The sequence below is a fragment of the Macrobrachium nipponense genome, chromosome 45, assembly GCF_015104395.2.
Source record: "Macrobrachium nipponense isolate FS-2020 chromosome 45, ASM1510439v2, whole genome shotgun sequence".
Classification (NCBI taxonomy): domain Eukaryota; kingdom Metazoa; phylum Arthropoda; class Malacostraca; order Decapoda; family Palaemonidae; genus Macrobrachium; species Macrobrachium nipponense.
Window position 1 is genome coordinate 36,302,790 of NC_061105.1, and position 17,085 is coordinate 36,319,874.

The window sequence follows — 17,085 nt, forward strand, 5'->3', positions numbered from 1 at the left end:
CGTGTCGTCTCCCGGGTCGTCGCTGACGACGTCGATTTCTGCGGAGTCGTCGTGTCCGAGGTCGCTAGCGTGTCGGCGGCTTTTGGGCAGCTTGTCAAGGTCGGGCGCCAGGAGGCTGGCCACGTCGAACTGTCGCTTCCGGGCGACGACCGGCTGCTGCTGCTGCTGCAGGGGCCGACCGCCCGCCGGAGACGCCGACGGCGACGAAGGAGGAGGAGGTCCCTCCGTCGTAGGGACGGTGAGGGCGGTGTGCTGGTGCTGAAGGTGGTGATGGTGGATATGAGCGGCCGTGGGCGTGTCCACGGTAGCTGGCGTGGGCGTGTGGGAAGGCGTCGGGGAGGGCGGCTCTGGCGACGAGTCATCGTCCACGGCCAGCCCCAGATGCTTCCTGACGCGTCGCTGGGCGCGACGCCGTCGGAAGTCGCCCCTCCGAAAGTCGTCGATGTTGGCGGGGTGGATGGCCCAGTAGTGGCCCTTGCCGTTTGCGGAGCGGCCGGCCTTGACGAAGCAGTCGTTGAGGGAGAGGTTGTGGCGGATTGAGTTCCTCCAGCCGGGCCCCCTCGACCGGAAATAAGGATAATGGTCCAAAATGTATTGGTAAATGTCACTCAGGACCAGCTTCTTCTCGGGGCTGCTCAGGATGGCCATGGCGATGAGCCCGATGTAGGAGTGCTGTGGCTTGGGCTCCTCTGGTCCTCTGGCCAGCAGCGCCCTCGGGTCCACAGCCTGTAGCCGTAGAGGGGGTGGGGTGGAGGGTATGCCGCCGTTGGGGGAGGGGGAGGATGACCTCCCTGCCCACCCATCAGGGCGCTACCCAATCCCGCCGCCGTTCCTAAACCGCCCATCAAGGGCGAGCCGAAGCCGCCCATGAGATGCGTTCCCATGAAGCCGCCCACCAAATGCCCACCTATGCCCTGATCTTGTAGGGGATGGGGATGGGCAGCGGCTAGAGGCGGTCGCGCCCATGCAATCCTGCCGACGCCAGCCGCAGTCTCTCTGCCAAGGCCAGCTGGTACAAAAGGCGCTGTTGGTCCGTGGGCGAGGCGACGGCGTGGCTGTCGCCCAGGGGCGGAGGTTTGACGGCGACTGGGGCCACTACCGAAGGCGGCGACAACGAAGACTCTCTTCCGCACACAGAGTCCATCATTTATTCCTCCTCAAACCCGGAGCGTTTGCGCTTCGGGAAGTCGTTCGAGGACACCTATGGTGGAGTTTCAGAGTTCACGCACCGACCGACACACACTCAGTCACTCGCGCCCGCGCGCGCGTGCACACACACACACACACGCCGGCGGCCTGCGGGCGAGGCGACAACAACAGCGAGGACCTTCTTTCAAAACCAAGGCGGACGCTGCTGGTACAGCCCGTCTGATGTTAGCCGCGAATGATTAATGTTGTGCTCTAACTCTCGATACCAACTTAAAGAACAACTTACCCGGCTATCACACCCTCCCCCCCATCAGTAACCCCGGGAGCCTCCCCACCTCCCCCAGTGAAAGCAGGCTCGCCCATTGGTCAGGCTCCACTTTAGACCCACCCTCCCAGCCGAGCCCCGCCTCTTAGCCAATCAGCGGCGTGTTGGGACAAACATTGATCGGTGTGGACCAATCAGAACACAGTTGTTTGACTAAAGTTTTGCGCTCTCCAGCCACCATTTTCCAAATATTGTGCCTGAGTGCCGCTCCGACAAATCGCTGCTCCCTGATATTGCCCGCGTCCGAACCGGGTCAAAGTGGCGCTCGAGCCCCCCCTGCCCCACTAAAGGCCATTTAATTGTTCTTTATTTTTATTCCGAACTGACCTCCTGCATACGACGTCGAGAGTGCTTCCTATACCTCCCTCCCCCCTCCCCCATCAGCCTCCGAGAAAAAAAAACGGCTTTGCGTTAAATCCGTAATCGAGTTGAACGGAAGGAGACGAAAATATAAAAGGAAGTGATCCTCTGCGCGCTCTCTCTCTCCTCTCTCCTCTCTCCGGCCTCTTCGGACGCCTTCCTTAAGAAGGAGGTAAGTGGCAGAGAAGACGGTGAACAATGATGGTGATGATGGTGAAGATTGCGTTGGTGATGAGGGGGGGAGGGTGATGTTGGGGTGGGGGTCGGCATGAGGGGAGGAGGAGGAGGAGGAGGAGGAGGGGTATGTGGTGATTGTGAGAAGAGAGAGAGAGAGAGAGAGAGAGACCGTGATTGATAGAGTGATTGATGAGGACAGGGAATTGAGAGAGAGAGAGAGAGAGAGAGAGAGAGAGAGAGAGAGAGAGAGAGAGAGAGACATTACCAATTGTAGATATATTTACTAATTTTCTTCTAAGTACAGAAGACGTATTAGGTTGTTGGGAGGTGGGGGGGTGGGTGGGTGTTTAGGGGGAAATGACCCCTTAGACCCACCGTTCGTGTACCGGGGCTATTGTTATAAGCTTTTAGTGGATCTCGTAGTGGCCATATGCTGCTGCTATTTGCGCTGCTATTGTGATGCTTCTTTTATTTAGGAGGAGGAGGAGGAGGAGGAAGCAGCGGCCAATTATCTTGAGAGCGCTAGAATGTCATACGGCGTTTTGCCCCCTCTATCTGTCTGTCTGTCTGTCTGTCTGTCTGTGTGCTGTTAGTTGGTCTGTTTATGTACTGTTGGTACAGCTACTAGCGAATGGAAGTATATGTGAATATTGCTTATGGACAGGATTGTTTATACATATATGCATATGGATATATATATATATAGTATATATATATATATATATATATATATGTATATATTATATATATATGATATATTTATATATATATATATATATATATATATATATATATATATATATATAAATTATGTATATATATAAATCTGTGTATATATATATATATCTATATATATATATATATGTCTGTATATAGCTATATATATATATATAAATATAAATATTTATATTTAAATATATATATATATATATATATATATTAGTATATATATATATATATATTTTAAATATATAATATATATATATATATATATATATATATATATATATTAATATATATATATATATATATACATACATACACATACATACATACATACATACACTTCCACGCATGCACCTCAAAACACAAAACACACACATGTAGCCTATATTTATATTTATATGTGTGTGTGTTTTTCTGCGTATATGTGTTTTGTGGTGCGCACAATGATGTATATATTATTTATATGTATGGGCTTATTTCCGACTGTGAACTTTAATTGGTGCTTCAGAGTGAGGTTATAAGTTAGTTAGAAATTGACTGAAGACCGATAAGAGAAAATGTCGAAACCTGATTATTATTATTATTATTATTATTATTATTATTATTATTATTATTATTAATGTAGATTTTTCTGTCCCTGATATATTATTTTTGACACAACCACTCTCTGATTTGCTGAATTTGATTAGTTTATTCTCGTGAAAACGACCCCACAAAGGCACAAACTCGTTGACATTGTCGGTGGTCGCTTGATCAGCGAACTTGAACGTGTTTGACCGTAGTAGAGCGATGAGTGACCAGCAAGAAGTGCCTGACGCCGCTGGCATATAATTCCATTGTACATCGCTGGTTCAGGGTAAATGGCGAGCCAGTCCATCCAAAAGGGTATTCATCTCCCCCCCACTCCCCACTTGGGTCCCCAATGTTGGGCAGAAAAGGTAGGTTTGGAAAATACAAGGAAGGGCTATATATGTGTGTGTGTGCGTAGTTATATATATAAATATATATGTATATCAGGATTGCATATATAAACAAGCACACATATATTGTGTCTATTATATATATATCTATATATATATAATATATATATTATATATATATATATATATATAATATAAACCTGTGCTTTGGTGTGTTGTTTGTTGTTTGTGTATATGTAATTCGGTTATCGTAACTCTTGGTTTATTGCTTGATTTTAAAACTATCTAACAAAAGATTTGATTTTGTCGTCTCTCTCTCTCTCTCTCTCTCTCTCTCTCTCTCTCTCTCTCTCTCTCTCTCTCTCTCTCTCTCTCTCTCTACGGTTTGTAAGTTACTTCTTAGCAGTTAGTTATATGTATAGCTATATAATGACCGTTACGGGATACTAACATGACTTTAACGTACCTATATTATACTTATTACACGTGACTTTACAGTTTGTTTAATTATATATAGACCCTGTAGATCGCTGGCTTACATCCACTGCGCCTGTAAGGCTGACGCGTTTGGATATTGCTTGTGAATTCCGAAAGAAATAGCCGATGATGTAATTGATACCCGGATCGGATTTATATATATATATATATATATATATATATATATATATATATTGTTTTTATTTTTATGTATTATATATGTTTATATACTTGTGTATATATATGCAGATATATATAAGTGTATTTATGTATGTATATGTATGTATGTATATATATATATATAGCTATATATATATATATATATATATATATATATATATATATGTTTATATACATTTTGAGTTGAAGGATTTTTAGGTTTCATGGAAAGGTTAGAAACTTCACCCAAAGCGGTCATTGCTATTTCTCCGATCTCATATATTTCTGTCAATTATTTTCATTTATTTACAATGGATTTATTGTGCATTTCATTCTTCCTCTTTGTCATTACCTTCTCTCCAATTCTTCCTTCCGTTTCGTTATTTTTATTTTTTTTTATTTTCATGTCATTCTTCCATTTTATTCTTTCTTCCGTACGTGTTTTTCTATCCAGACCATTTTTATTGTCATCTCATTATTCTTTATTCTTTCCTCCCTTTCATTGTTGTTAGTCCTTCCAGCTCATTATATATCCTACATCACTATTATTTCTTCTCTCTGCATATTTCCCATTTATCTCGTTGTTATGCCGTCTTATGTCATTCATCATTTTCATTATACTTTCAATTTTTACAAAATTTCATCGTATCTCATTGCACGTAACTTTATTATTCTGTTTACTGTTTCATTCGTACATTCTTGTATTTCCGTCTTCCTCGTTATTCTCCATCGTATCATTTTTTACCGTTTGATATTTGCAATGACTTCCTTTTATTCCGATTTCCTTGTCCTTTCTTTCTGATCAGGACTCCCTCCCTTAGTCTCTGACGTCTCATTGTGGCCCATTAACCTTTACTCATGACTTTTAGGGATCTTAAAAAGTTTCAGACTTTCTTATAAATTTACTACTACTATTACTACTACTACTGGTGTCGTCTTTTCAAAGGTTTTCAGCTCCTCAATTTTTATATTAATTGCCTCTACCGCTACCAGTATACTAACTAGGGGAGACCGGGGCTAGTTGTTACAATTTTATTATTTTTACCTCTTAATTCAGTATCTAATTAAGGAAACTGAAACAAATTGATGCTGTTAAAAGTTTATTGTGTGTGTTGTCATAATCATGTAACAAAAAGGTTATATACTCTTAACTTCCTGGAATATAATAGAAAATAGCGGGAAAACGTTTTGTATAAATATGGGGGCACGTTGTTACAGACCATGGAGGTATAGTGTTTCAAAATATACAAAGAATCACATCCTTTAAAGACCATCTTACACAGACTGTCATTTGTTCAACTTTCATGGACCCAATCTTTGCAGTCGATGCATTGCACCCATTGGTCCCCTGAGGCTGAGTTTGACCCTTTATCACCACTTGCAAGACACCAGTGATCTTCAGTTTTCTTTCCGTTCTTATTTCCGCCAGACTTCAGAAACCCTTCGTTGTTCAGTTTCCTCTGACAGATTTTACTCTTGAGCCTTTTTCCTTGTGAATCCTCATTGTGCTTCTGTAGTTTCATCTTCTCAGGTGTATCTGTTAGTGTTGCTGTGTGTGGCGTTTTCTTTTGTTGCATCTTGGAGTGTTTCTTGGGCTAATCTTTTTAAGCGGTCGCAGCTCCTCTGGTGTTTTGATTTCTCCTGTAGGTCTTGTTTCAGTCTTTATATTAGGAGGTGATTGGTGTATGTAAGACCTAACTGAACCATCCTTGCTTGTGCTTGTAACAAGATCTGGAATCATATTCTCAAGGCGTAGGGAGTTGGATGCTCTTGAGGAGGTTCATAGGGTAGGTATCATGCCGCTTATGCAAATTTGAGTAGGCTGTAATGAACTTTCATCATTTGCTTTGGTTTCATTACCAATTTCTGTGGCTTCAACAACTACAGTTGTATCCTGTGGATTTTCTTCTGGACGATCAGAAACATCAGTAGGAAGATATTCATTATCCCCAAAGACATCCCGATTGTAGGGAGAAATATCTGTCACCTTGAAGCCTTTTTGTGTTTTCCATAGTTGTGTCCTTGGGCAGTGCTCTGGCAACAATTCCTGGCAGATCATATACAATGGTCATTGTCTTTCCAGGATGATATTTCAGCCAGCTGTTACACGAGTCATTAACGTACTTTTTAATGGGCCCATCAACGCTTACATCTAAGGCTTGAAGCCTCTGTGAACAGTGGGGTGGGAAAGTGATAATGACAGCTCCATTGTCCCTGCAGTAGTCTCTCGGCTCTAAACTGACATGGCAGGCATGGTTGTCAAGAAGGATGAGAACAGGCTGCTTGTCCTTTGTGCACTTTGTCACTGACGCAAAATGTGCCATGAAGATGACGAAGCTTTCCCCAGTTATCCATGCCGATCGGTGTGCTGCTCCAATGCATCTGGGAAGTCCATCTCTGATCAAATGATCCCCGAAATTCACTCGAGGGAACACAACACTGGTGGAGGTGTGGTAGCACTACCAATGATCGCGGGAACTCGCTTCCCAAGAGCTCCTTTACCAGCTACAATGTGAGTTCGTTTCTGCACTGAGGTTATGTCTGTCTCAACTACGTGAATATAAAATAGATAATTGGATAAATAAATCTAAAGTTTCTTCCGTATGGGGTAAGTTGTTACAACTATATATCATGCGGGGCAAGTTGTGACTGATTGTAACAATCATCCTCGAGCGAATTATTTTCCTTATAAATGTTGCTATTCCGTAGGGGTTAGTGCCGTCTGTGCACCTCATGCGGTGTACTACAGGCGTTACTACTAGCTGCAACACCTTTCATCCTTTTTACTGTACCTCCATTCATATTATTTTTCTTCCATCTTGCTATCCACCCTCTCCTAACAATTATTTCTTAGTGCAACTGCTTCGAGGGTTTCCTCTTGTTACACCTTCCAAACCTGACTTCTCTCAATTTCCTTTCCTGAATGACCTTTGGCTTAAACTAAATTCAGGTCAGTTCAATAAACTATTCATTTGAATTATGGGAAAATGAAGTCTGATCTCATAAGAAGCGTAAAGACAGTTATTTCAAAATATCACATTGTTTTTGAATGAACAAGAGTTTCATGAAGGTCTATGAAATTAGTTCCGTCAGTGGACCTCTTGCGGTGCACTGTAGGTTCTTTGCAGCGTGCCTTCGGCCCCTAGCTGCAACCACTTTCGTTCTTTTTACTGTACCTCCTTTCATATTCTCTTTCTTTATCTTACTTTCCACCCTCTCCTGCGAGGTTTTCCTCTTGTTACACCTTTCACACCTTTTACTGCCCATTTCCATTTTAGCACTGAATGACCTCATAGGTCCCAGTGCTTGGCCTTTGGCCTAAGTTTTATATTCAGTTCAACTCAACTTGTTTTGCGCTCAACGAAGATAAGGCTCATGCTGACGCCTTAGCGTCTCACGAACCTCGGCGTCAACTTTTGCCTTACTATTTTATACTTTCATTATTTGCTACTACTACTACTACTACTACTACTACTCCTACTACTACTACTACTACTACTACTACTACTGCATCATCCTTTTATCTCACCGCCAGCAGCGTCCGGGGAGTTATTCTAGCGGAGTAGTCAGAGACGTTCCGCCTCTCCCGAGGACGCCACGGCCGGAAGTTGATGATGCTCATAATGACAGCCAGATCTGGTTAGCCGAATAAGGAAGGTTCCCCTAAAATGGATTAGGAAAGACACTGAGGAAGTGCTGAGGTGTTCTTCTCCTGCTGGTGAGGAGAGAGAGAGAAAAAAGAGGGGAGGTTTTTATGAGATGTTAGGTTTTTGGAGTTTGGGGCGTTTTTTTATGTTCTTTTGTAGTTTTTCCGTAAGAAGCGAGTGTGTGTGTGTGTGTGTGTGTGTGAGAGAGAGAGAGAGAGAGAGGTTTTAGAAGTTTTTTGTTTTTACGGCAAGAAGCGATTTCTGTGTATTCATTTTTTTTTTTTTTTTTTTTTTGTTATTATTGTGAGAAGCGAGATTGTTTGTTGATTTTTTTTTCAGGTTTAGGAATGATTAGTTTTATTTCAGAACTAGTAGATAAAAAGTTTTTTATTTTTCGTATCTGTTTGAAGTCTTGAAGTATATTAAATAAGAAAATCTTCATCTTCTGTTTTTAGGTTATCATAGAATATTCTTTGTCGGGGTTTCTTCTTCTTCTGAGAGAGAGAGAGAGAGAGAGAGAGAGAGAGAGAGAGAGAGAGAGAGAGAGAGAGAGAGAGAGAGAATGACTACATATCTATCAGTCATTACTCGGCAGTCAACCCGAAACTTGCAATGCCTATGTTAGATAAAAATGTACTTGCAACATTACCACATTGAAGTTGCTCATGTTTGCAATAAGTGAAACATCAGTATATCCCAGTCACACCACGCCAGTTCATCAGTGATAGACTGATTCAGTTCTGTAGACTGGCGTCGTAAGCAATGTAGCCAGTGTGGGTTGAATGGAAGTGTTGTCACTGAGTACTGGGACCCTTCCTGCAAAATGCGGGACGCCATATCTTCAAAACTATCCGTAGAAAATTCTTGAAAATAATCTCATTATGTTTCCCACACCCAAATTATTATGAACTTACTTAAACAAACACTAGGGCATTCAATAAAAAAAAAAAAAAAAAAAAAAAAAAAAATGGGGGAGGGGGGGGGGCTGGTGCAATACTAGTATACATCTCGGGAATTCGCGAGCGGTTCAAAGGAGTGACATAATAGAGGAGTGAAACCTCAGATATAAATCTCAAAGGAATGATAAACATCCAACCAGTATTTAAAATATGTTAACAATTTGTCGGTTCTAGTTTGTTTTAAATTAAATTTTAATGATTTAATGATGTTTATAATTTTTGGTTACTTTATCGTTATGTCACTCCCATAAAGAGTGTCTCCTTCAATACGGTGTTTGTGTCACTCCTATGGAACGTTTCTCGTCCGATAAAGACACCTGGAACGTACTTAACTTGGAATGGGCGCAGAACGTTATTGTGCGGGGAATCGTATTGGCTACTTGGTGCCATGGGTGTTCAAACCTGCTTAAAGGACTTCCTCGCTTGATATCGTGAAATTACTCCTCGTTTGCCTTGAATTTTGTGACCTGTTTGTTTGTAAGAGTTAGAATGTTTTCATCCGTTATTTTGTGTACTGTTTCACCTCGTTTATGTTTTCCTGAGTATGACATCATTTTTATATATATATTTCATTAGTAATTCAAACGGACTCTTATTTCTCTATTTGCTACCTTTTTATCTTCTTCTGTATTAATGTTAATAATTTAGGCCAATTACGTAGCAGTCTCGATGATTATGAAAGACGACTTGTCAGAGAAATAGACACAAATTCTTTCTAAGATAAATTCAGTTAACTCTGACATTCTTTTTAATAAGACCTGTATCCGAGAAGGTCTGCTTCCTGATAATAATAATAATAATAATAATAATAATAATAATAATAATAATAATAATAATAATAATAATAATAATAATAATAATAATAATAATATCTCATGATAAACTGTCTTCATTTTATTAGGTACATTATACAGCTTCATACCCCAATATGACAGCAGTTAGCACTCATTCGAAACCGTCATTCTTAACAAGAGTAATTTTAACATTATTACTTAGTGAAAACGTATGTTGTTTATACGGATGGAACAAGAAGAAGCAATTAATTTACTTCATTCTTTTGTTCCTGACGTTTTGATCGTGTACCTTGCTGTTGTTGGTAATGAAATTCTGTGTAGAGGACCCTTAGATTTCTCTCTCTCTCTCTCTCTCTCTCTCTCTCTCTCTCTCTCTCTCATGTCTGTAATATGTTTCTGGTAACCTAATGACAAAATTGATAAGCATAACTGGAAAAGAGTAAATGGTGTGATAAAAAATGTTACTTTATATATTCGTTCAGAGTAGATGGACGAACAAGTTGATGGACGTAGGTATATCCTGACTCTTATATTAAACAGATAATTTGGATAAAGACAAAGTGAGCAAATGTGAATCGGAGAAAACACAGATTAGTGGAGAAATTGAGGAAGATGCAAAATCCTAGTGAGAAGATCATAGGTTGCAGCAGAGATGTTGCGCGAGATTGCAACCTCAGAAGTTCGGGCGAAGGTGTATTGCAATACTACCCTCAAACAACTCTCCTCGCATATTTTACTTATATTTTATCTATTCTTTTCTAATAACTGATCTCCTCTTTCTGTATCTCCTACTACCTTCTGTTACCTCTTCCTAATGATCGCCATAGTCTTTGGAAGGTTGCATTTTATGTCAGTGGCCCCTGTGGCCTTGTTCCATATGAATGGGCTCCATGTTCTGAATAATAATATAATAATAATAATAATAATAATAATAATAATAATATGATAATAATAATAGTAATAATAATGCTTATTATTATTATTATTATTTATTTGTTTATTTATTTTATTTATTAATTTATTTGGTATATCACAATCCTCCAATTCGACTGGGTGGTATTTAAAGTTAGGGGATCTGGGTTGCATCCTGCCTAAATTTCATATTCCATTCATTCCATCACTTTTCTTACTATGTGAGCTGTTTTTAGGAGCACACACTTCTGCATCAGTCCTGGAGCTACTTCAGCCTCTAGTTTTTCCAGATTCCTTTTCAGGGATCTTGGGATCGTGCCTAGTGTTCTTATTATTATTATTATTATTATTATTATTATTATTATTATTATTATTATAATATAAGAAGAAGAAAGGAAACGTACTAAGTTATGGGCTGTGGAAATAATATGTCTGATGGAATTATTTTTTTTGAGGTGCAAATACATGACCAAAGAGTAGATGGATAAAGTAATCTGGAAGAAAACAAGAAAGAAAAAGAGGCAGGTAATGAAATTTGTGAACTTCAGGGAGAAGTAACTGCGGAGAGAGAGACGTCAATGGAAAGATGGATATGTGGAGAAAGTGTCATCCGGGGTTGGAGTAATTGTCATTGTAATTTAATTGAAATGTAATGAATGACCGAATTTCGTGTGATTGTAATTGTAAATGAAAATGAAATTATAGTAAGTCATTGTAATGTCATTAATGAGAGGATGATGTAGCTTGTTATTTAATTGTAATTATAGAATTTAAGTGGTAAGGGTCGGGTTCCATTAGGGGTGATGGGTTGCTTATGAGACTTAAATTTGCTGGTGTTATTCAGTACTGCCTTAATGTGACCTCTGCTCTTCTGTCACTTACACTTCTGGAAAGAAATGATGAAACCCTATCAGCTCGATTTGTTCGTCTCCTCAGTGCACCGTTTCCTGTGCCAAAGATGCGCGTTTACACTCGCACCCAAATCCCTTGTAATTGTAACTGTAATTGTAATTGAATGTGTTGTTAAGTAATTGTAGTGCAATTGCTATTTCCACATGTAATAGTAATTGTCATTTACATTTTTTGAAAGTCATTGTAATTGTAATTTATTTCTTTAAGTGTCATTAATCCACCCCTGGTGTCATCGTTTGACTGACAAGGGTGTGTAATGTATGTTTGAATAAGGGAAAGGTTCCTAAGAAATGATTGAAAGGAATAATTTTTCTTTTGTACGTATAAAAGAAAGCGCGAAAGGAGAATGTAAGATTGGTCGGGACATATTTGGTTGGTAATTTATAGTAAGATTTTAAAGAAGAAAATGAGACAGCCTACAGAGGGACTGATAAGATAAGAGCAGGGAGTGTGTGGTGGATCAGATGTTTGTCATGACTTACGTTTGTGAGAAGTGTGAAGGCAGAGGGAACAGGTTATAACGTTTGTGAGAAGTGTGAAGGCAGAGGGAATAGGTTATAACATTTGTGAGAAGTGTGAAGGCAGAGGGAATAGGTTATAACGTTTGTGAGAAGTGTGAAGGCAGAGGGAACAGGTTATAACATTTGTGAGAAGTGTGAAGGCAGAGGGAATAGGTTATAACGTTTGTGAGAAGTGTGAAGGCAGAGGGAACAGGTTATAAAGTTTGTGAGAAGTGTGAAGGCAGATGGAACAGGTTACAACTTTTTGTGAGAAGTGTGAAGGCAGAGGGAACAGGTTATAAAGTTTGTGAGAAGTGTGAAGGCAGATGGAACAGGTTACAACTTTTTGTGAGAAGTGTGAAGGCAGAGGGAACAGGTTATATCGTTTGTGAGAAGTGTGAAGGTAGAGGGAACAGGTTACAACTTTTTGTGAGAAGTGTGAAGGCAGAGGGAACAGGTTAATAACGTTTGTGAAAAGTGTGAAGGCAGAGGGAACAGGTTAATAACGTTTGTGAGAAGTGTGAAGGCAGGGAGAACAGGTGTGATACTACCGATAGCACTGCAATGTTGCTGGTGTTGAATATTCCCGATGCAGAATAAGATTTGTGGAAACATTAAAAATCTGTCATAATCAGAGCGAATTGTGGCTTAAAATATCCAAATGGGACATGGACTGGTGGGCATAAAAGTATGACTCCTTTGCATTATCTTCATAAATGGAGTGGGATAAGGAGCCAGAGAGAGCACACTACGTGTAGGGGTCAAGTAATGGGATGAAATTTTGGGTCCAGAATGTGTTCAGCCGCAAAGGTTTGCAAATAATAAAACTGATATTGGGCTGGAAAACTGTGAAACCTTGTAAAAGTCTATGCAAGAGCAGAACGCTGGAAATAAATAAAAGCAAGAGAAAGGTTACAATGGTAAATAGAAGTCATGAAGGTGAAACAATAAATGGTTCTGTTGATGGTAAATGAATGGAAGAAGAAACGTGCTGTCAACCTATGATTATCGATGACGAAATGTAAAAGACGGCGGTAGGATGAGAGAAGAGATAAGTCACAGAACAGGGCAAGCCAAGAAGATAGTAGGGTTTGTACTTATGTCTTGAGCCGAATCTCTCTTATGGAAGTGAAGTGTAGATGTGTTGAGTTAAGGTTTGAGAGAGATTCGGGGTCTCTGAAAACCGAGAATGCGTGGAGAAATCTTGAGCCGAACCTCCCTTATGGAAGTGAAGTGTGGGTATATTGAATGGAAATAAGAAAAAAAGTTTTTAACTTTTAAGATGAGATTTTTTGTAAATCATATGTGTCATGAAAAAAGAATTGAAAAGATGAGGAATGTGGATATATAAGTAGAATTGTTGAAAAGGTTCGATTAGGTGGAAAGATAGATAAAAATGTTTTTGAGGGGGACGGGTCATAATTTTTTTTTTGGGGGGGGGGGGCCAGATAATTGGTGGGAGGATAGCAATGATTATTTTTTATGTGTTATTGGGATGGTGGAGAGGAAGACACAAAAACTGCTTGATAGATGGAGTGCAAGGTGTATTGGGACCAAAGGTTCTTTATCTTAAGTGCGTTCAAGTTAAGGGTTCAGATGTGATGCTGATGAAGCTTGTGTGTCGATAGATGAATTCATCTGCAAAGCTCAAGGAAAATAGTCGTTACATTGAGAGTCATGTTGGGGGTAGTGAGTGTATATTATCCAGCAATGGCAAAGAAGGAGATTGACTGAAGGTTTTCCTGTGAGGGTCTGAATCTGCACGTGCATGCCAAGGATTGCAGAATGAAAAAGAGTAGGCTGTGCTCGGTGATTTCATGACAGTGGGTAGAGAATAAAGATAGCATTGTCGTTGGGCATGAAGCTCCTGCAGTATTTCAGGATGGAGAGTGTTATAAAAAGTTCTTCAGAAGGGGGTTTTATTGTTTAAAGAAAAAAATCCGGAAATTAGTTGAAAAATACTACCGAAAATTATTAAGAGCAAAGCTTTAAACATTTTTTTTAATTGGTGAAAGAAAAAGGACGTTTTATCATTTGAAGGGAAAATTGCTTATCAAATTACTGGGAAAAACGTGCTGGGCGTATTGTTTTAGGCCCCGTGGGAGGGTAGTGGCGTCAGTGCACCTCATGATGTGCACTGTAGGCGTTACATAAGGTTCTTCGCAGCGTCCCTTCGACCCATAGCTGCAACTCCTTCATTCCTTTTACTGTACTTCCCTTCATATTCTTCTTCCATCTTACTTTCCCCAACCTTCTCCTAACAATTGTTTACTCCCAATTTACCTTTCAGCACTGAATGATCTGCATCCAAAAATATGTAAAAACCTAAAAGAAGGAAAAGGATGTAAGTTCGACAAAAAATGCAAATATATGCCCTGTAGCTATGGAATCATAATCAAATAAATAACCAACCAAGTAATAAAATCCAAAATAAGAAAGAAACAAATAAAGAGAGAAATCAAGAATATCAGGTAAAAGAGAAAAGCAAACCACCAATGAGATATGCAGAGGTGTCAGCAAAAAATTTCAAAGCATCCAGCTCCGAAATTCTACTCAAGAGATAATAACTGTATTATTATGCAAGAGGATATTGCAGAAACGGAGAAAATTGCAGATTCAGACACAAAATGAATAATTATGATGAAGGAAGATCAAATATTATGGAAAAGTTGGATTTTTTAATGTCAGAATTTCTGGAAATGAAAAAAAAAAGAACAACATACCAGAACAGGAAAGAGACATGGGAAAAATCCTTATTACTATCAGTATTAAATGAAGGAGAAAACACGCAAACCATCATAGTGATGAATGCGCAGGGTTTAGTTACGAGTAACTCAAAAAGAAAAATAGAGTACTTAGAAGAACTAACCCAAAATGAAAAGAAAATAGATATAATGAATATAAGTGAAACCTGGTATTCCCAAGAGACTGGGAATGATGATCAAATAAAAGGGTTCCAAACTTATAGAATCCAGATAAGGAAAAAATAGGAATCAAGGGGGAACCGCAATATATGGGAAAGACAAAAAACAAGGAAAAATATATGAGAAATATAGTAACTCCAGAATGTGAACTAATAGCGGTAGAATTTGAATCTGAAAAATTGATGAACATAGTAATATATAGACCTCCTAATACTAAAGAGTTTGACTTAATAATTGAAAAAATTGGATGATATATGTAGAAATCACAAGGACTGGGACTATTCTCCTATCTGGTGACTTCAACTTTCCTTTCGTAGAATGGAAGAACGAATAGGAGATTGTGGTTGTACTTATACATAAAAAAGAGAGTAATAGTAGTGCAGAAGATAAGAGGCAATTTGAAAAGCTATTAGATATGCTACTAGAAACAAACATTCAACAAATAAATCACCTGCCAACAAGAAAGGAAATACTTTAGACCTAGTATTTGTGAACGAGATGAATTATGTTAAAGAAATACTAGTTTATAATGCGAGTATTTCAGACCATAATGTCATAGAATTAACAGTTCATTCCAAAGCAAGTGAAAATAGAGATAAGCAAGAAATGAAAAAGTGGGAAGGATATCGGAAAATAAAAACAACTTCTACAGTTAAAAATACATAAAAATGGATCAGAAATTAATGAAGAATTAACAAAGATTGGGATAACATTTTCGTAAGAAAGTGATGACATAAGGGTAAATACGGAGATATTATATAAAATATTGGAGATAATAGTGGAAAAATATATACCGAAGAAGAAAAGTTAAACATCATTCATGCATACCAAGAGACAGAAGGATCTTGTTCCAGAAAATCAGAAAGTGGAAAAAAGGTCTTGCGAAAAGAAAAAAATAAAAAAAAACATGGAAAGTTATAGAACTAAAAAGTAAGATAGAAAATGCAGAACAAAAGATTATACAATCAAAAGAAAATGAAAAACGGGACTTGGAAGAAAAAACCCTATTAAATATCAAGCAAAACCCCAAAACTATTATACTCATATGCGAAGAAGATGAATAAAAGAAGAATAGAAATAGGCCCTCTGAGAATTGAAGGAGATTAACGAATGAAAAAAAGGAAATTGCAACATACTGGCAGAACGATATAAGAGAGAATTCACCCCTAGAATAGATAATGAAGATAATGATATAGAAGTAAGAGGATGAAAATAGTGAATATTTAGCTGACATAGATATTAATGAAGCTGATATTGTGCAGGCTATTAATGAAATTAAAAATGGAGCTGCTGCAGGGCCTGATGGAATTCCTGCTATTTTGTTAAAGAAAGTAGTTCCATTCTATTCGCAAAAGCACTTGCAATATTATTAAGACAAAGTGTAGATACAGGCAAGATATATGATGAGCACAAATTAGCATATATTACCCCTACTTTCAAAAGTGGATCAAGACTAGAGGCAAGTAATTATAGGCCTGTGAGTCTAACATCACATATTATGAAAGTGTATGAAAGGGTAATGAAGAAAAATATTATGAAACATTTAATAAAAAAATAATTTGTTTAATAAAGGACAAACATGGTTTCGTACCCGGAAAAAAGTACACAAACCCAACTGTTAGTCCACCGTGAAAACATATTCAAAAATATGAAAAGCGGAAATGAAACAGATGTGTTTATTTAGACTTTGCAAAAAGCTTTTGATAAAGTAGACCATAATATATTGGCGAAGAAAAAAAATTAGAAAACACAATATCGTGGATAAAGTAGGAAGATGGTTAAAAGAATTTTTACACAACAGAAAACAGATAGTTATTGCAAACGACGAGAAATCGGATGAAGCCAAGGTAATATCCGGTGTGCCGCAAGGTACGGTGTTAGCTGCAATACTGTTTGTTATTATGATTGAAGACATAGACAATAATGTTAAGGATTCGGTAGTGAGTAGTTTCGCAGATGACACAAGAATAAGTAGAGAAATTACTTGTGATGAAGATAGGAACGCTCTACAAAGAGACCTTAACAAAGTATATGATTGGGCAGAGGTAAATAGGATGGTATTTAACTCTGATAAATTTGAATCAATAAATTATGGAGACAGAGAAAGAAAGCTATATGCATATAAGGACCTAATAATGAGGACC

At 38.7% G+C, this 17,085-nt stretch overlaps 1 long non-coding RNA gene and 1 pseudogene across 1 annotated transcript in view; one reads left to right on the plus strand and one right to left on the minus strand.

Moving 5' to 3' along the window:
* Positions 1–1,381, minus strand: part of LOC135214134 (forkhead box protein S1-like) — a 2,083-nt pseudogene extending 702 nt beyond the window's left edge.
* The window catches only part of LOC135214479 (uncharacterized), a 392,113-nt gene that overhangs the window by 128,115 nt on the left and 246,913 nt on the right, over positions 1–17,085 (plus strand). The gene's annotated exons all lie outside the window — the stretch shown is intronic.